The sequence below is a fragment of the Pipistrellus hanaki genome (assembly GCF_964339955.1).
Source record: "Pipistrellus hanaki genome assembly, chromosome: 1".
NCBI classification, from domain to species: Eukaryota; Metazoa; Chordata; class Mammalia; order Chiroptera; family Vespertilionidae; genus Pipistrellus; species Pipistrellus hanaki.
The window spans coordinates 189,893,860-189,914,060 of record NC_140503.1 but is presented as its reverse complement, the minus strand read 5'-3'; the positions used below and the strand labels follow the sequence as shown (position 1 = coordinate 189,914,060).

The following is a 20,201-nucleotide window of genomic DNA, read 5'->3' as shown; positions in this document are numbered from 1 at the left end:
GTACTTAGATAAACAAGGAAGGTTTCATGAGTCAACCGTCTTATTAACATTCTCTGTCTTAAATGTCTTAAATGTTGAGGCTTAGAGAAAAAAAAAAGTGGCCCATTTATGAAGCCATATGATCAGAGGCTCTCAGATTTTCATGACATCAACCATGAGCCAGGAGGCAAACCAAGGACTGTTACAAAATAATAAATATAAGTTTGTAAGAGAAAGAAGTTATTACAAGAAAAGTATCGGCAAGGACAACATTTCAAAATAATACAATTAGCGATATAGAAATCTTACTCGGAAATAATTTCTGGGAGTCACCATGTTACAGTTTTTGGCTTTTAGGAGTGCAAATGTAGCTTAACCTTTTTTTCTTTTCTTTTCTTTTTTTTTTTTTTAAGCCAGCGTGGCTTTGTGACGCATGGAGTTCAATGTGCCATCTCACATAGGCCCGCCGTGACCCTGTGAGTTACGGTGTGATTACCCCACTTCTCAGGTGGGGCAATAGAGGCTCCAGAGCGAGCTCATTTACGGTCACACAGCCAGCCAGTGTCAGGACCTCCACTGAACCCAGCGTGAATAACAAGCTGGTCCTTGGAAGGAATACATCACACAGCCTCCCTGTGTGGAGGCAGCCACATCGTCCGTAGACGAGAAGAGCTGAATCAAAACGTGAAATGTCCAAGAAGAGAGAGCCTGTGTTCTCCGTTATTTCAGGGAACTGCAGCCATCGCCATAAAATGAATTCTGAGAGCTGACAGGTGAGGGAACCCGAAAACAAAACGATGGCGAGAGGGACAATTCCATTTTGGAAAAGTGAAGTTATTTCTGGTTCTGAGGAGGAATGTAATAAGGAATTTAACAGTTATAGTCCAGAACTTGTCTGTAAGCTCTCTGAGACTACTACTACTACCAATGATGATAGTTGAGTTTTTACAGTGATCATGGGACCATGGGTTTCTGACCTACAGAGCATGAGGTGGGCCCAGGGGCCATACATGTTCGCCGCGTGAACAGACAGTAGGACGTCGCTTGAGATTCCTTTCCTGGGTCTTGTCACCTGTAAAGCAGAAGTGATGGCTATGCCTCCCTCTGGGCTGTAAGGAGACACATGGATACAGAGTATAAAGCGATCAGTACATACCCAGCACAAGGTAATTAATGAATGTTGGGTGTCATTTTATTGCCCAGTAAAAACTATTTGACATCGGACCCCTTTTTATGAGTAGCAATCATCACTTTAAAACTGATTGTGTATTCAGTTCTAACATTTTTTTTATTGGTTGATTGATTTTTAAAGAGAGAGAGAGGGACATCAACGTTTCAAGCTCTCTATCTCCTTTCCTCTGTAAAAAATCAATAAATTATATTTGAGAGAGAGAGAGAGAGAAAGAGAGAGAGAGAGAGAGAGAGAGAGAGAGAGAGAGAGAAATCCACTTGTCATTCACGTATTGATGCATTCCTTGGTGGATTCTTGTATGTGCCCTGACTGGGGATTAAATCCACAACCCAGGTGTATTGGGACAACACTCTGACCAACTGAGCCATCCGGCCAGGGCCTGACACTTACTTTAATAACTAAATTTTTAGTGCTATGACTACCAAAGTTCTCTGAACCACTTCTAATAACATTAATTCCTAAAACTAGATAAGTGCTTTTCTGCCTACATTATTAGTCATCATCTCAAGACAAAAATCTTGGGGGCACTTCAAATTTAACACATTTGAAAATTCTCGTTATTTCTTTTCATTATTTTTATGACGTGACCATTTTAGGACACACAGTCATCCCAGTTTTAAGCCAGACTGTGTTGGAAATGAATTTTTTTTTTAAATATATCTTATTGATATTTTATAGAGAGAAAGAGAGAGGGATAGAGAGTTAGAAACATCGATGAGAGAGAATCATTGATCAGCTGCCTCTTGCACACCCCCTACTGGGGATGTGCCCGCAACCAAGGTACATGCCCTTGACCAGAATCTAACCTGAGACCCTTCAGTCCGCAGGCCAACACTCTATCCACTGAGCCAAACCGGTTTCGGCTGGAAATGAATATTTGAGCACTCTACTTCCTTTATCCTTCCTGGCCCCAGAGGAGCTTTTATAAAGCAAAATGCATTTCTAATGCGAGGCAGAACTTTGGACGTGGCTGGCTCATTTCAGAGGGGTGGTTTATTTGATGTTTGTGTATGTTAATCCACAATAAGATATTCACCCAGAATAAGCAAGCCCATACGTGTTGCCATTGGGTATCACCTTACAATTCCAAGAGCATTTTACCCAAGTTTCTGAGCTAGATTAATTTGCAGATAAAAAGTAATGAAGTTCCTTTAAACCCACTGAGATGGCTATACTAAGTCCACGTCTTATCGCGAGAGTGATAAGGATAAGATAAACGACAGCCAGAACAAACAGAAACCTGCCCCTTCCCTGGTCCATCCGGGTCCATTCCACATCCGGACAATGAGGTCATTCTCTCACTGAAGGTACGTGAGCAAGCGCCAGGGGAATCCCAGGCCCAGGAGATTCCAGTTCCCGCTCCTACCTGCTTCCTCCTACATTCGCTGGGGCCCATCTCCCGACCCCAGGTCCATCCTCAAACATTAAGCAATGTGAACGTGGCAGAAGCATCAAGCATGGGACTCAAGATGCCAAACTCCCCTTATTCTATCATTTCTTTTGCTAAAGAGGGTCTGACCTTGGCCGCTCTGAGGCAGCTCACTGACTGGGCGCTGGTGTCCCCAGCCCTGGGCTTAAGTACATCACTCGCCCAAGCTCATACTCGTCACAGCCTCTCTAAAAGGTACAGATCACCTTCACCCTATAGTTAGAAGATTAAGGTCCCAAGATTTTAGGGTCACGGGTGGCCAGCAGCATCTGGATGTCCAAAGCTGTGCACGTACAGGAGCTAGAATCACGAGCCCCATGGCAAACCAAGGAAAGACAGAGAGCAATGGAGGGAAAGACGGGGTTTGCATGAGCATTTCAGAGCAGAAGCCACACCACGGCCAGGCGCCTGGCTACATACAGGTCCAGGGCAGCCCTGAGCGACCTCAGCTGTAGGGCCGAGTGTCAGGCTGCACCGCCCAGGTGGCCCTGTGCTGCCTCTGAGTCACTGCATGAGTCATGGGTTTTTGTTGCAAGTGATAGAAACTCAACGCAAACCAGTTCAAGCAAAAGAGGAATGTCCCTGGAACACAGGACACTCCGAAGGGTCGAAGGGCCGCTGAGCCTGAGGCCTGAAAGCAAGACCGGCTCACTCCCTCTGCACGCTCCTCCTGTCTTCAGACCGGCTGCCAACCACATGGCAGGAACCGTGGTCTCCACCAGCCTCTGAGCCTGGAGCTCTGGCCACCGGAGAAAGAAAACACTTTTTCCAGCTGCAGTTGGCCAACATCTCAAACAGGGGCTCCACCGGGCAGGTCACCGGCGGGTCATGTGCCAGGTCACCGGCGGGTCATGTGCCCACGTTGGTCCCGTCGGCTGCCGTTGGGAAGAAAGGCATGTGGCTGGGTTCTGGAGGGAGGAAGTATTCTCTAAAGGACGCAGGCGGCATTTGCAGAAAGGAAAGGTGCCGGGCTGGTGGCCTGTCAGCTGCCCCTGCAAGCACTGCCTCTTCATCCTTTCTTTTTTACTTTTTTCAATTACAGTTTACAGCCAGTGTTATTTTGTATGAGTTTCAGGTGTACAGCATAGTGATTAGACCAGTGGTCGGCAAACTGCGGCTACAGAGCCACTTGCGGCTCTTTGGCCCCTTGAGTGTGGCTCTTCCACAAAATACCATGGCCTGGGCGAGTCTATTTTGAAGAAGTGGCGTGAGAAGAAGTTCAAGTTTAAAAAAATTTGGCTCTCACCAAAACCGATTTGGATCAGTGGATAGAGCATCGGTCTGCGGACTGAAAGGTCCCAGGTTCGATTCTAGTCAAGGGCATGTATATCGGTTGCGGGCACATCCCCGGATGGGGTGTGCAAGAGGCAGCTGATCGATGTTTCTAGCTCTCTGTCCCTCTCCCTTCCTCTCTGTAAGAAATCAATAAAATATATTTTTAAAAATATTTGGCTCTCAAAAGGAATTTCAATTGTTGTCCTGTTGATATTTGGCGATGTTGACTAACGTGTTAGACAACCAAATGCTTTACAAAGTGTTCCCGCTGATATTCCCGGAGCCCATCTGGCACCATCCACAGGGATGACAGTATTATTAACGATATTCCTATGCTGTGCTTTCCAAGATATCCTTTCACCCCTCAAAACATGGAGCCTCCCCTGCTCCGTGGTCCTTCCGTGAACCTCAGGGCTCAGCTTCAGAGCAAGAAGCTGTGAACCCAGCTCCACCCTCGGATAAAGCTGTGTGTGCGGGGCCACTGCCCAGGCCACTGGCTCCCGGTGGTGGGGCAGACGCACACAGACCTCCTCTGAGTGCCACACAGATCACCGCAGGCACCATCGCTGGGCATGCCTTTTTCTGATCCTTAAAAACCCTGGGAGGCAGGTCATCTTACAGATGAGGGAAGTCCGGCTCTGATAGGTAAAGTAATGTTCCCAATATCACACAGCAGTGAGTGACAGAGCCACTGTGCAAACACAAAAGCAAAGGCCGGGCTACTTCTTGAAAATCATACTGCTGCCCACAGCCACAGCACTTCTGGGCACGGGTTTCCTCCAAAACGGAGCTCAATCATTTCCACCGATGTCCCCAGGAACCCCTGCAGGGACATAACTCCCAGGAGAGAAACGGGTTTCTGATGAGAAAGCCCGAGACAAAAGGCCAGGGTCAGAAAATGGGTGAGGAAAAACTCAACCTTGAATTTTTATTTATTAAAAAAAAACAATGGATTTTTACTTCCATAAAAGTTAAGGATAGTCTTTCATTTTTAAAGATAGATTTTTATTTACTCAGCAAATAACCATGAGTACTTTCTGAGCTGCAGTTAAAGACATAGCAAATGGCCAAGAAGCCATGCGGTTCTTGAATTTGGCCAGCAGAGGGCGCGCCAACTACGCAAGGCTGACACCATCAGAATCCGGTGGAGTGGACAGCGACCCCAGCTGGGCCGCCACAGTGCAGGACACAAATAAGTCCCAGGTGTCTTTGCAACTGTTTGGAGCTACAAGGAGGGCACACCCAGGGGGATTTGAGAACAGTCCTGGAAAGATGAGGAATGATCAAAAGAAGCCTTGGGTGGAACCAACCTGCCCCACAGACAAAAGGGTGAAGAGTATCCAGGAATTGGCAATGACCTCGGGCGCAAAACACAGACAGACAGACCCCTTTGACCACAGCTGAGCCCTAGGCAACCAGAGCTGGATCCTGGGATCCCACTTCCTGGCCCTGACATTCCTGCCCTCAGTGGGAGGGAAGGGAGGGTTCCTCCGGGTTAGGGCTGTGTTAGGGCGGAGGAAGCCTACATATCACCTTGGACTTGAGAAGGAAGTGCAGGCGCATTCCCAGCCACCGGCAGTCCCCTGGCAAATTTACCTAGGACCTGCCGTGTCCTGTCGGGCGAGCTGCACTCAGGGCTCAGTGACCATCCCCTGCCTCCTGCTGCTGGAAGTGTCAAAAGGCTGAGAGTGAAACTTGTCACCCCAAGTGACCCCTTTTGATTCCTCCTCACCTGAGGACATTTTTTCCATTCCTTCTCAGAGAGTGGAAAGAAGGAAGAGAGAAGAAGAGAAGAGAGAGGGAGGAACATCTATACGAGACAGACACATCGATTGGTTGCTCCCAGCACATGCTCCATCTGGGGCCTGAGATCAAACCTGCATCCCAGGTACATGACCTTGACCGGGAATTGAACCCTCAGCCCTTCAGTGAGCAGGCCAATGTTTTAACCACTGCTCACCGGCCAGGGCGATCTCCAAATTTAGAAAATCATTATGGCAGGGGTGAGGAATGGTAATACCCTGGAGGGGTCAATCCAGTGAGGAAAGCCAGCCAAATGAGACATAAGAAATGAGGCAGTGTCATAGTAAGCTCCATAACTACACGACCCCATTGTACTCAAGGCACCAACCATCGGATCACTCCAAAACAGCACACTGGATTTAACATTTTTATTTTTAACTCTGCTTTGGTAGTACAAAAGTCGTAAAAGTACAAACCAGACAGTTAAAAATACACTTGACACTCAAAAGGGTGAAAATCTTCCTTTACAAATTTTTACATCGAGGTGGCAGCCCGCCCACTCGTTCCCTGGCCGTCCACCCGCCCTCCGTCCGTAGTGTTGTGCGTGGTCAGTCTGCGCGGCCCCGTCCCTTGAGGGCGGAGCGGAGCACAGGCCTGTAAACATCGGTCGCTTTGGGAACACGTACGAGTTCGTATGAGATCATAGAAACCAGTAAAAAGCTTATGTGTCGAAAATACCGAATGCTTAACTTTTGGCATATTCTGCAGACAGACAAAAACTGCTCAAGTATTAGAAAATATGGTAGAAATACAATCATCTTAAATATTCTTGAGTATTCTCTTGCCTGTTGTATTGCTATTACAAAAAGTGCTCCGACCTGAATAAAGTTAAAAAAATAATTAAAGCTTAAGAATATCTTACATATTTATCCCTCCCCATTCTGAGAGCGTATTCTTTAAACAAACAAAAAATGATGCTTTTTTTTCTCCTAAAGCTAAAACTATCAGTCTAGGCCGCACACATATCATTTACACTAATGCACATCCCCCAAATTCCTATATTGCTACTTGTTGGACCTCCGTGAAATTCGCTCCACTCTGGCTTCCTCTCATCCACTGTGTCGATGTATGTACGCACATATGCCTTTTAATTAGTTGTCAGTAAAGGCTCACATGGAATTGAGCCTACCATTCATTTAACAGGTTAGAAATTTTAGTCTGACGCCAGAAGCAGAATGGAATGAGCATATTTACAGTAAATACTTTAAATACACGGAAATCGCCTCTGGGGGGTCAAGTGCGAAATGTGCTTCTCCCTCTGACACAGAGCAGGCACCACGCGCTCTGGACGTGGGCCCTCCCCGCCTTTGGCCCAGACGCACCGCAAAGTTACTGCCATGGCCTCTGAGCTCCCCCAGGTGTCTCATAAACCCCACAGCAAAGACAAAAGCAGGATTTCCAAGCCCCAGGGGGAAAAAACCACCCGGACTCTCTGAAATAACGAGCATCAGCTACAAGATGGAAAACAGCAACACACTACATAAATCGGACCAGGGGAAGGCAGCCCCCTGTCTGGCATGAGAAGCAGAGATTTTTTCGTTTTATTTTGACTTGGGTTGTCAAAACAAGAATTTTTTTGTTTTTGCTTTTGTGACTTTAAACCACTTTCCCCTTTATTGAATAACCTAAATAAGAACTGTTTAGCTCAAGTTAAAATGAAAACAAACACACAACTTCCCAATATTTTGTAAGTGACCTTAGAGAGTGGCATGGCGAAGCAGGATCAACGCTGAATTCCCAGTCTCAGCATCCAGAGGCCGCCGTCCAGTCCCCATCCGACACCAGGGCCTCTTGGGGCTCCGCTTCTCGGGGCCAAACTAGGTTATCTTCGGGGACCTCTCACTCCCAGAGTCATCTTTATCTGCCGTAACAGTTAAACTGTAAGAGAATCTTCTTACAACCAGTAGTAAAATAGGAAGTAAGGGTTGGGGGAACAGAAGTACATGTGTGCACACACACAATGAGTGCACACACACACACTCACACACACACAGCATCAGCTCAGGCTGTACACGCATTCTTCCACGTACAGAGTGATCATCCTGGAAAAACCTGTGGTGTGCACACTACGGGGTGGTGGCTGGAGGCAGTTGGGGAGATAAAAAAATGAGCTCTTTTCTTCCCTGGAAATGTGATAATTTTCTCATGAGACTTGTTTCAAAGCCAACTGGATCCCGTCTTCAGCAGAGCAACACTATTCCCTTGTTGGCTTTCTTCCGTATGCCTGCCGACTCCACGATAGAAATCGTACAAAAGATAAGAAACATTCCTTGGGCACAACTCCGTATCGCATAAGTTTTCAGTCTCTTAGCGTTCTTCAAATAGAGTCATTCCTGGAAGAGAAATCGAGAAAGGTGAGGCTTTGTGGAAGGTAAGTGCAGTCTCACAGATGAACCTGCCTGAAGGTTAAACTCAGAGAGAAACCGTAACCACCCTCGTCCCTTCCCACGGCATTCCTCCCGACCACACGTTTCTCCCAGCGTTCCGTCTGAGAAAGGTGAGCACGCCATCCAAAGGGACCTCACTGTAAGGGTTTCTAAATGGAGAGAGAGCGGAACTTGAGAGCCACAGCGGACAAAGGGTATCCGTCTAGCCTAGTGTGGGTTCTAAGGCGAGCCTTCTCCCTGAGCCAGGTGCCGCTTCTGGGGCCCGGCTCCGTGACTCCTGGGCCACGTCTGTCACTGCATCGTGCTCAGCGCAGGGAGCCCTGGATGTCAGGCGAGGTGTCTTTGCCAGGCCTCCCCACAGTTACCTCGGAGTCCCTCCCGAGCACCCAGGCAGCTCGGCTGGGATGGTGGCGAGAAAGAACACAAAGATTAACCACTGACCGAGGTCTGCTCTGCACCTCGAGGGCTCTGTGTTGTAGTAAGTCCTTCTGACAACGGGTCCCTGTGCGTCTACATTTACATTACAAATGCAGTCCCTAGTAAACGGGTAAAACAGTTTTCCGTTCTCAATGTTTTTCTTACAAGTGTCTCATCTAACAGGCATTTGTGCACCTTTTACTTTCCTGTGTTGAAGACAGGATGACCCAGCACAGGACTAATTCTAGAGCCGCCTGTGTGCGTTGGAACACACACACCCTCAGGCCAACCTACACCAGGTTAAGGAACAAAACATTCTCTTGAGGCCAAAAGTATGTCTGTCTGCCTGATAAATATCAAACAAAAACAGAGATGAAACCAACTTATAAATGTATGGAGTGAGGACGAAAGGAGCCACCTGCTGACCTGACAAGCTCAGGGGAAGCCTGCGTGGCAGTCTTGCAATCTCAGAGACCTAAAGTAACCACAAAGGATGGTCTGAAAATTAAATATTTAACTACAGCCGAAACCGGTGTGGCTCAGTGGATAGAGCATCGGCCTGCGGACTGGAAGGTCCCAGGTTCGATTCCAGACAAGGGCATGTACACTGATTGTGGGCACATCCCCAGTAGGGGGTGTGCAAGAGGCAGCTGATCAATGATTCTCTCTCATCGATGTTTCTAACTCTCTATCCCTCTCTCTTCCTCTCTGTAAAAAAATCAATAAAATATATTTATTTTTAAAAAAAAAAATTTAACTACAAACAGGTTATAGTGGGCAATCATATCCTAGGCCAGTATTTTCCCTGAGAAAGATAAACTTAGATTTTTCCTGAGCCCATTTGCCTTTTTGCCTCTAAGATAACATATCTGTGAGATGTCTGGGTAACTTGTAACTTCCCTTTTCTGGAGCCCCTGGGGCACAACGTGAGGTGATGGGCTGGTGGGTGCCAGGACAGATGCCTCAAATTCCTTCATTATCATGTTAATTGTTCCTGCACACACTAAGTATGTGTCCATCATTTTACTTTTTATCCAGTCCCAGGGGTTTCCCACCGCTTTGCTTTGCTTTCTTCCATCTCCTTAATCCATTATCAATGAATTTCATGTAGCCCATCTATGTCCCTCCTTTGATTGCAATGTATAAATATAGATGTAACCTGCCAGACTCCGGAGCATTATCTCCATTCATTGAGGTTCTGCTTCCCGGCATATGTCCACAGTTTGGCTCAAATAAACTCACAAAAACTCTATAGGTTTCAATGTTTTTTTACGTTAACAGGAGAAAACCCAAAATGTTGATAGAGATGTCTTAAGTGTTACTTTATACATATTTTCTAATTCACCCTCCAAAATATAGTCTATTATTATCCATATTATCCTTTTCTGTTACTCTGTAATTAATAATAATCATAGTGGTTATGAGAGAAGGGGGAGAGGAAAAAGGAGGGAGGAAAGGGGAGAGAGAGAGAGAGAGAGAGAGAGAGAGAGAGAGAGAGAGAGGGAGAGAGAGAAAGAGAGAGAGAGAGAGAAAAAGACAAAGATACTGATTTTAAGCTAAATAGGTTGGATAAAAGACCCTTTATCCCCTTAGCTAAAAAGGAAATAGATAGGAGCTGAGTTATTAATTATAAATGAAATAAGTCATTCCCTGCCCTGCACTGCTGCAACCTAGCACAGCTACACTACAGATCTGAACCTTAAAACTGAACCCAGTCAAGTCTGGGCATACTTTCAATTGCTAGTTGATTAATGCGGAAGAGGCTAGCAAGGAAAAAAAAAGGTAGAATGGCCAGAGGTGGAAAATAGAAAAATGATCCTAAAAGAAAAAAAAGGGAGAGAATTTCCCCAGTAAAACTTCAAAAACTAGGCCATTGGCAGTCAACTATTTTTATGTCTCCTTTTATCATCTGCTCTCTTAGACCTAGACTTTTTTTGCATCAAGGAAAACAAGGTCAAGGGTGAGGGATGTGAGGCCTAGAATGTAATGTTTCATCACAGTAAGAGTTTTCATTCCAAAGTAGAACTTCCCATTCCTAGTTCTTGGCACAGATGTGACCAGCTTTAAGGGGCTGGGTGAGCAAGCCGGACCCCGTGAGTAGCTGTGGAGCTGGAGCAGTGGGGTCTGACACAGATGACAAATGTATGATGCTTAACACAGAGCCAAGCAGGCCGCACACGCCCAAGGGCGAGCTCTTTGGATCATGGCCATCATCACACTGCCTTCTGTGCCAGGTTAACATTGCACTGCGCACAGTGTCTCTGAGAGAAGACGGGAAAACTACGAATTGCTGCTCCACGTCCTCACTCCTCACACCAGGAATGAAGCCAAAAACGAGGGAGGGGCAGGTAACCGTTTTTAAAAGCGCTATGACAAGCCCCTCAGCGCTGAGCCCTCTCTGCAAACACACACGTATTATTAGGCAGCACATGACCAGCATAGCAGCTCTCACTGTCCAGCTAAACCTCCGTCTGACCAGGATGACCCCGGGGAGAGAAGACACTGCATGCTCCGTGGCTTATACAGTTCCAGCTGCAGCCTTACTCCAGGCTGTGTCACACCAGGTCCACATTGTTCGATTCCTCCTGCTTCACTCTACAGGTGTGAGTATATCCATACTAATTCACAAACACAGGCTTTCTTTCTTTCCCACAGCACACCCATGGTCAAAGGTGCCTTCCCCAGGGCCACAGGGCAGTCAGGAGCCACGGCCACATACTCGCAGGGAGGCCAGCAGCCATGTACAGGAGGGAGGATGATCGCTCCACCGCCATGCTACACATTTCCCATGATACACACTCTCCCATATTTCTTTCACAAGCCGATCTCTAGTTCTTTTGGTGATAACAGTCTCCTCTGAGCGAATGCTCAAGCTGGAAGCAATTCAGCACTACTGCCTTATATTGAAAAGACAATGCATAAACCCCAGGTGTGGCCATTTCCCCCACGAAGACTGCTGCGCAGAATTGTAGAACCTCAAAGAATGATCTGGCCCAGAAAGTGTGGCTCATGGTTGAGCGTCCACTTATGAACCAGGTCAGGGTTGATTCCAGTCAGGGCATATACATGCCCGGGCTGCAGGCTCAATCCCCAGTAGGGGGCATGCAGAGGCAGCCACTCGATGATTCTCTCACATCATTGATGTTTCTATCTTTCTCTCCCTCTCTCTCTCTCTCTCTCTCTCTCTCTCTCTCTCTGAAATCAATAAAAAAAAAATGTATATTTTTTTTATTTTCTTTAAAAAAAATTTAAAGACTGATCAGGAAAGAATAAAAAGGTCACTTTTTTCCTTTAAATTTGATTGCTTGCTACACAAGTCTAATTTTAAAGTTAAAGCCATGATTCCACCAAAGCCACAGAGCAATACGTTCCAGGACCCTCAGTGGGTGCCTGAACCCTAAATACATCTACTATGTTTTTCCCCCTATGTGCATCCCCATGCTAAAGTTCCACCTGGAAATTAGGCACAGAAAGAGGAGTGAGGTTTACCTGAACTCAGGCTCTGCGATACCGTGACAGTCCCTCTGGCAGGGAGGTGACTGCCGAGTGACTAACGGGCGGGGGCGGCATACGCTGGGCAGAGGGGTGATTCACGTCCGGGGCAGAACGGAGCAGGTTGGCACGAGATTTCATCATGCCAATGAGACAGACTCTGACTTTAAAAATAAAACTTCAGATAATGGGGAGGGAACGTCTGTATCTTTTTTATTAAGACATATATTTCCCCGATTAAAAAGGATTCTCTAGAAAAAAGGATCTGATCCCTTTAAAAAGGACAAACGTAAGTGCTAGAAACATAAGCACTGAGCCCTCGCAGGGCAGGTGAGAAGGACGGACGGGACCACCTGGTCAGTGAGCAGGGAGCTGGCCTCTCAGCTGCTCTCTGGGCTGAGCCCCGGGACTCAGGGGCCAACTGCACAGTAACTGCCGGAGTCAACAACGCTGCCTTTCTCCCAGGGGGAAACTGAGGCCCACGGGTTCATTCACAGCATGCCTGAGGCCACGCAACACTCATGATGCAGTCACCCCGCACTGGGCGGCCACACCGGCCACCAGGACACCCACGGCGCCCTGAGACCTGCGGGTGCCCTCACCTCTCCCCTCCCACCTCTGGGGCGACAGGAAGGAAACGAGGGACCCGAACCGCCAGCAGGGCCCTCCCTGGGAGTCACCGCGGCTCCACAGCGACAGGAAGATGCTGGAACACTGTACCCCGCCAGGCGCCCCGCTCAGAAGGGCACCCTTATGGCAGAGAAGAGATGCAAGCCTACAGAACCACTGAGCAGGCTGAGGAAGTTCCTAGAACACTTTTAAATAAAATAAATGGGGAGGTTATGTATAGAAACAGCTAAAATTGCAGCAGTAATAGTCACGCTCAAGTCCTAGAGCTACAGGTGTGTGATCTCTCACCGGTAACTGGTAACCTTCCAGATCAAACTCAGCGCCAGGCTCTGGCCAGCACTCCGGTTACGTGTGCCATCCGCATGTAAAGCACTAACCACATGACAGGGGATCTCCCAGCCGTCGGACTGTCACTTTGCCGGGCATGGGTCAACAGGAGACACCAGAAGACCCTTAGTGGGTGTCCACAGTCCTTTCAATCTTGCTCTGCTCCAAACTCTGTGGTAAATTTTATAAATGTATATTCATACCTGTGTAGTGTGACCGCCTGGTTCATAGGTTGTTGCTCAGCCACTGAACCACACCGGCCAGGCTCCACGTTTATTTAGAAAGCACAATGGATCCATGCCCACCTCAGCTAATCCGCACTCTCAGAGTGATCGGTAGCACATACTTTAGAACTGACTCAAACATTAAAAACTGCAGATGCTGCAGGTTGCAGAATCGGTTATAGCACAATGCTAATGTTAACGCTCATCTTCCCCAACAGAAAAGCCAATGGTGATCTCATTTCAGTTTGTATTTACTTCATTATTAATAAGGTTGGGCATTTTTCATGGTTAATGAACGTTGCATCTTCTGTGTATTTTAAGGTTTCTGCCCTTAATTGCAGCGTGTGTGTGTGTGTGTGTGTGTGTGTGTGTGTGTTTGAGAGAGAGAGAAAGAGAGAGAGAGAGAGAGAGAGAGAGAGAGAGACAGACTAGGGGAGGAGGGGGGACACACAGGAAAATTCCAACCCTCCAGTCACATGGTTCCATAGGGGCTTTACAAAGTGACCTCAGTAACACAACAAAAGACTGCTCTGGCCTCACCTCTTAGAAATGTCAAGGTTTTCCTTAGCTCTGAGCCGGAACTGGGTATGAAGATCAAACACATACTCTTATTATAAATCACATCACAGGCTGCCACATCACAGCCCCACCTCAGCAAGGAGTTTAACAATTAAAACTTGAGTTTTTTTAAGTATCAATAGTTAGCACCTTTTTATATACGTGAGTCAATCCAGGAAAAATTAAAATGTTTATAGGTATCTCTTTCCATCCTACCTGGAAACAGCTTTGTAAAGTAGCACAGGGATGCCCGGCCGTGCGGCCCTGTGTGTGGGAGTATCGTCCCGTGCGCTGAAAGGCCCCAGGTTCCATTCCTGTCAGGGCGCACAGCCAGGCTGCGGATTCTATCCCCGGCTGGGTGCATATGGGAGTTAACAGGCCAATGTTTCCCTCGCCCTCTCCCTTCCTCTCTAACATCAGTAAAAATGCATCTTTGGGAGAGGATTAAGAAGAAAAAAGGCAAGTAGCATAGGGATAAAACGTATATTCCTGCAAACTATAGTGCCTTCCTCACTGATAATGCCGATGAGATGCTGCCCTCTGGTAGCTTTGAGTCTCCAACGTTGGATTTGGAGCTCACCAGGAAGCCTGAAGGTTGCTCTTTACTGAGTCAGATCCTCACAGCAACTTAAATGTGTTCACATATTTAGCAAAAATGGGTTGCCCAAGTGACAGTAAGTGAACACTGATTTACCAGCCCTGTGACAGTCAGAGTCCGAGCACTTTATTCCAAAACGTAACTGACATGAAAAATGGCGCTGTATCTGGAAAAACAAGGATTCGCCTAGGAAATAACTAAATGCAGTTCTGTGGGATTAGTCTCAACACAACTATGACTCAATGCCCTTCATTCCCGGTCAAGGACACATACCTGGGTTGCAGGTTTGATCCCAGGCCCCAGTCAATCAATCGATGTGTCTCTCTCTACGTAGCTACAGCTAGAAAAACTTATTAATCTGAATAGTGCCAGGTCTTGCTACTGAGGAACGCAAACAAGTTAGATCTTGTGAGCTTGAGTTCCGCGGACCGGCCATCAGAGCCTCCATGTGAGCATCAAATGAATAGCCTACACCTCATAGGTTATGTCCAACCGGGCCTCTCTGAGTCACAGAAAAATTAAGAAATATTTTTTTTAAGAATTTTATACGGTTATTTGCTAAGTATAAGTAGGGCTTGATATAACGTAGTAGTAACATCTAGCATTTGCCTACTTAGCACTGAGTGCCAAGGCACGCACCCAGAAGATACTATCATCGTCCCACTTTTCAGATGGAGAAGCTGAGGCGCAAGAGGCTAAGTTATTGTCCGAGATTACACGGCTAAAATGTGACAGGCCGGGACTGGGGCGCAGAGAGCCTGTCCCCTGGAGGCACTGACTAGAGCAAGCATGTCAAACTGGAGAAAGCAGGTGCTGCTCTTTAGTTAAACTACTTAATGAGAGTAAAGATCAAAGCCTCAAGTTACAAATGAATAAAAATAAAGACCCTGTTTATAGCTATTAATTCTCTCTTCTTTCTCGTCCTGGGCAAAACCGTCCCCGAGAGCATTCCATCCTCTGCCTCCCTGTGCCCCTCAGGTCCGCTCCTCGGTCCCACAAAGTCTCCGTGAGTGTCCAGCTCTGCCGTTCCTACGGTGCAAAGGGCAGAGGCCACAGCCCCTCTTTCTTAAGTTCTGGTCAAATGGCAGGGCCCCCGAGGGAGACGAGAAAAGCTCCCTTTTCCCTCAGGGACCAGGGGGTCAATCTCTTGTCAACAACAGGGAGGGCCCGGCCTGCAGCGGCCGCTGTGGGGAGGTGTGTGTGGAGGGAAGATGGCTGGCGTTGGTGGCAATTCAAAACAAAACAAAGGCTCTGGTTCCCATGTTGTCTCAGTTCTGGGAATGCTGACAAATGTTTTAGTCTCTTCTGTACACAGAACAAGGCTGTGGAAGAATAACTTAGAATATCAGAGCGATGACAGAGAAGTATGTTTTTAGGTCCACCCAAAACTGCATTCAGTGTTCTGGAGCTATTCCCAACAACAAAGAGCAAACAGGGCACAGAGCTTCCCAAATGCATCCAGCATTCCCGCTTCATAACTGGAGCAATGCGGGAGAGCACACACTCAGCGGTCATCAGCCCCAGCCAAAGGGGAAGTGCATCCACACATACATGCTGTACTAGCATGTGCCTGTGCTCAGAGTAGCCCTGGAAGGTACCGAGGACGCCGGCATCTGCGGGCCCCTCCTGGGAGATGATGTGTGCTAAGGGAATGGGGTGGAGAATGGGTGAAGACTTACATTTTTTAAGACTTTCAATTACTGTGTGCATGTTCAACATCCAACACTTGGGAGGCAGTGAAGGGACTAGCCCATCGGGAAGGCCCAGTCCAGGCTCTGGAATGAATGATCAGCATGACCTTGAACAACATACATAACTTCCTAGGGCCTCCCTACTCTAAAACGAGGGAGCCAAGGAATAGGGAGAGAATTCTACTATTAACACCGAACAGAAACTCCATGAGAACACGGCCCCTGTCTGTCTGTCTCCCACAATGCGCATCCCTAAGGCCAGGCACAGTGCCTGGCACATAGTAGGGCCTCCATAAATACGTCTAATAGGTATAATTATGCCTGAATTGCCCTGAACTAGCAGTCGTAGCTCCTTTGAGATCTCATGTCTACGAGCTTAATCTACCTGTAAGAAGAGAGAACCGTGCACAAACTGGACCTGGTCCAGGCACAGCTTGAACAGCCAAACAACATCAGAAGGTCCCACAGGAGCCCAAAGGAGGCCCTGCCTGGTGACAGATGACACTGCCAAAATGGTCACTAACGTAATCAACTGGGCTAAGCGAGCAAGGAGCTCCCCACTTACTTCCCTGAACTTCAAAGTCCTTGAGCATGTTAGCTCCAAAGTATGGATTTCTCCCCCTCCAGGCCCTCTCACTGCCTGGCCTGGGATCTGGGAACAGTAAATCCCTCCGAGCACATTCCTCATGTGCAACGTGGGAAAAAGAGTATACACTTCAGAAATGTGCAATACAGAATGCTTACAATAGTATCATTTTTTTTCTATAAAGTCCATTTCAGCATATGCTTATATGTCTAAATGTTGTTTTTAAATCCTCACCCAAGGATATGTTTTTACTTTTATTATTTTAAGAAAGGAAGGAAGAAAAAGAGAGAGAGAGAGAGACATCAACTGGTTGCCTACTGTACTCGCCCTTACAGGGGTTTGAACAGGCAACGTAGGTATGTGCCCTGACGGAGAATCGAACCTGCGACGCTTTGGTGCCACGGGACAACACTCAACCATTGAGCCACCCAGCCAGGGCACGACCGTGTCACCGTTAAGAAGTGGAGACCAGTGATAACGAAGGCAAGGCAGTGGCGTCTGCAGCCTGAAAGTAATTCGATTTATGCAGCTTTGAAGAACAAAAGTGTATTCTTCTAAGAAGAAATCCAAATACATTTTCTGTGGAAAAAAGAAACCACAGTAACTGCGCTGCCAAAATAAACCAGGCAGGGGCAAGGCAGATCTCTGCTGCACAGGCCAAGGAGACCGGCGGAAAGAATCAACTGATTTTGTTTTTAAAAAAGAGAAGGCAAGAGAGAGAAATCCTGCCCCAGTCTTGATAACATTCTGTTTAGAATAATAAGTCTGGTTTCTAGAACCAGCCACCTATTTAAAAAAAAAAAAAAAGAAAAGAAAAAAAAGAAAAAGAAAGAAAGAAAGAAAAAAAAGCCTAACCAATGAATAGACATATTTTGAATATCTGAATCAATTCTACAGTAAACCAGGCACAACAGTAAAATGATTTGGCCAAAAATCCAAATGTAAACAAAAACATTTTTCAGGGAAAAGAAAAACTCTAAACACCGTATTAGACTGCACAAAAAACACGTAATACTCCTGCCCTGCTGTCGTAGTCATAGTTTAGGGCAAATCTTTCAATTCAGTCCAGAGCCAGAGATTCGGGCCCAGGATGTGGCCTCTTGGAAAATAAAGTCGTTAAATATGCCAAACACTCTGGGGATGAGAAATATAAAAACCAGCAAGAAAACTTTGAATGAACACATACGTTTTTCTAAAGGTCAGTGAATATTCCCCTCCCTCCTTGTTCAGAGTCCACTCTTGGCTGGGTCCTCAGACAAGGTCACTCACCGGGTCCCAGCCCCAGCAGACCCTCCCACGGGACCCGCTGCCCCGGACCCAGCGGAGCCGGGAAGGGCAGGCTCCAGGCCAGGCTGCCTGGGTTGGATTCTAAACTCCCCACATGCTTGCTGAGAACTCTGATTCCATGAATCATGAGCATTCACAGTATTCTCTCTACTTCTGAGTTTGTGTGAAAACTTCCGTAACGAAGTTTTAACTTTAATTTCAAAATGAATACCAGTTGAGGGCTAGCAGAGCGTATCGCATTCCCTTCTTGAATCGTTCCTGTGCTGATCTGGACGGTGCAGCACAGTATGACTATGGTCTGCTGAGAGCCAACCGCAGGCCAGACGCTCTCCTGGCACTTGCCTTACCAGGGGTCTTCAAACTACGGCCCGCGGGCCACATGCGGCCCACAGAGGAGTCTGATCCGGCCCGCCAGGTTTTTTGGGCAGTGAGCGCAGCCAAGGTGTTACAGTAGGAATTAGTAGTTCATATAGTCCGGCCCTCCAGCTCTCTGAGGGACCGTGATCTGGCCCCCACTTTAAAAAGTTTGAGGACCCCTGCATCAGTAAATGTACTGTCCTATTCACATCAAGGGCCGGGGGACAGGAAAGACAAATACAGGTTCCTAGTGCAGAAGTGAGGATGTGAGCATCTTTCTTCTGACCAGACTCAATGCTCTCTCACAAAATCCCGGTGGATGGTTATGTGCTTTGCAGGGAACGTCACATTGAAACCAGTAAAATGTGGCCAGGATGGCAGGTGCTTAGATCAAATTCCTATAGTCAGGAATAGTCCAATTCCTATAGCTGGACTAAGAACACCAGCTCAGCAATCCTAATCCTTTTAATCTCCCTAAAGCTCCAGGCCCTCTCTCTAGGCAGCGAGCCAGGGCACCCTGACCCGGCTCTCATCAGGCTGAGCCTCGCACTTCCTGCCTGAAGGTGAGCAGTGCCTTCTCCCGCATCGTCTGCTCCATCTCTCCACACGCTGTGATTTGCAGACGCGCTGAAACCAAGCTCACTTTACAGCTAAGCTGGCTGGGCCTTCCTCACCTAGACTTGCATGGCCAGAGGCTTCTCGTTGTGGCCAGATGGCCCCCACAACTACTCAGAATGCTTCTCTCATTCCCCGGAGTCACTTAGGATTCCAATCCCCACATCTTAGTACCAGCTACCGTCTGCTGTCGGTCCCATAAAACTGTTTGCAGCGATGGGCATGTTCTGTCTGCACTGCCCGATATGGCACACCCTATTTTTCCCCAAAATATGTTTTTATTGATTTGAGAGAGAGAAGAAGGTGGAAGGAGAGAGAGAAACATCGATGCGAGGGAGAAACTTTTAATTTCTAGCACCAGAAAGTCTATGCCTACAGAATTCAGGAGGGCATTCTCCCAGAGTATTCATTCGCAGGCCACGCCCAACCCCTCGGAGCTGGGAGATTATCAAAAGCTACTTCTTCCCCGAACTCAGGCACACCGACCAGAAGTGTAGGAACAAACACTGACCAGCAGCACTGACTGAGATTTCCATGCGCCAGGCCCTGGGCCTCAAGTTATTTCACAGAAATCTCACTGCCACTCTCGGAGCAGGTAACACCATCTCCCTTTTCCGGTGAAGAAAGTGAGGCGTGAAAAGCCAAAGAACCAGACCCTGGCAGGGTAGCCCAGCCGGTTAGAACGTCGCCCCAGTGTGCCAAGGTCGCGGGTTCGACACCCGCTCAGGACATATATACAAGAGACAACCAGTGACTCCATGAACAAGTGGAACAATAAATCGATGCCTCTCTTTCTCTTTCTTAAAATCAATCAATCAATAAACCATTCTTTAAAGCCAAAGCACCTTGCCCAGGTCCTGGTGCAGGTGAGTGGCAAACTGGGATTTGAGCCTGGCCACCTGACCGGGGGCTCAGGTCCCACCTTGCTATTTCCCGGGGCCTTCAGAGACCCCAGCAGTCCACCGCCCTCCCCTCCCTTTGCCTTCATGTCCAGGCTCGCATCAGAGCTCTGGGCCACGATCGCTCCGGAGTCCCTTTTACGTATAAGAAACATGAAAAGGATGAATGCTATTCAAGCCAGAATAGAAAGAAAGGGGTAAGATTAAAGCTAAACCAATATCAAATTATCATGGGCTTCTTTTTTTAAAAGTAATACTGTATCTTCCAAAATTAAAATTGCCAAACAAGAAGCTTTTACTTTTGCTTTGAAATATTTAGTGGAACTAGTAATATCCCTACTGGGAGTATTTTAGAATGATGGCACAATGAAGAAAACTGGGTTCCAATCCAGCTAATGGAAGAAGCTTGCTCTAGCCTTTTACAAATCATGGTTCACCCAGACATAATGACAAGG

At 47.3% G+C, this 20,201-nt stretch overlaps 1 protein-coding gene across 1 annotated transcript in view; it reads right to left on the bottom strand.

Annotated features, from left to right (window-relative positions):
- Positions 1-6,032: 6,032 nt before the first annotated feature.
- Positions 6,033-20,201, bottom strand: part of RELL1 (RELT like 1) — a 61,548-nt gene continuing 47,379 nt past the window's right edge. Inside the window, exon 7 of the mRNA XM_084901232.1 lies at positions 6,033-8,011. The gene's annotated coding sequence lies outside the window, so the exon portion shown is untranslated. The remainder of the gene's footprint in view (positions 8,012-20,201) is intronic.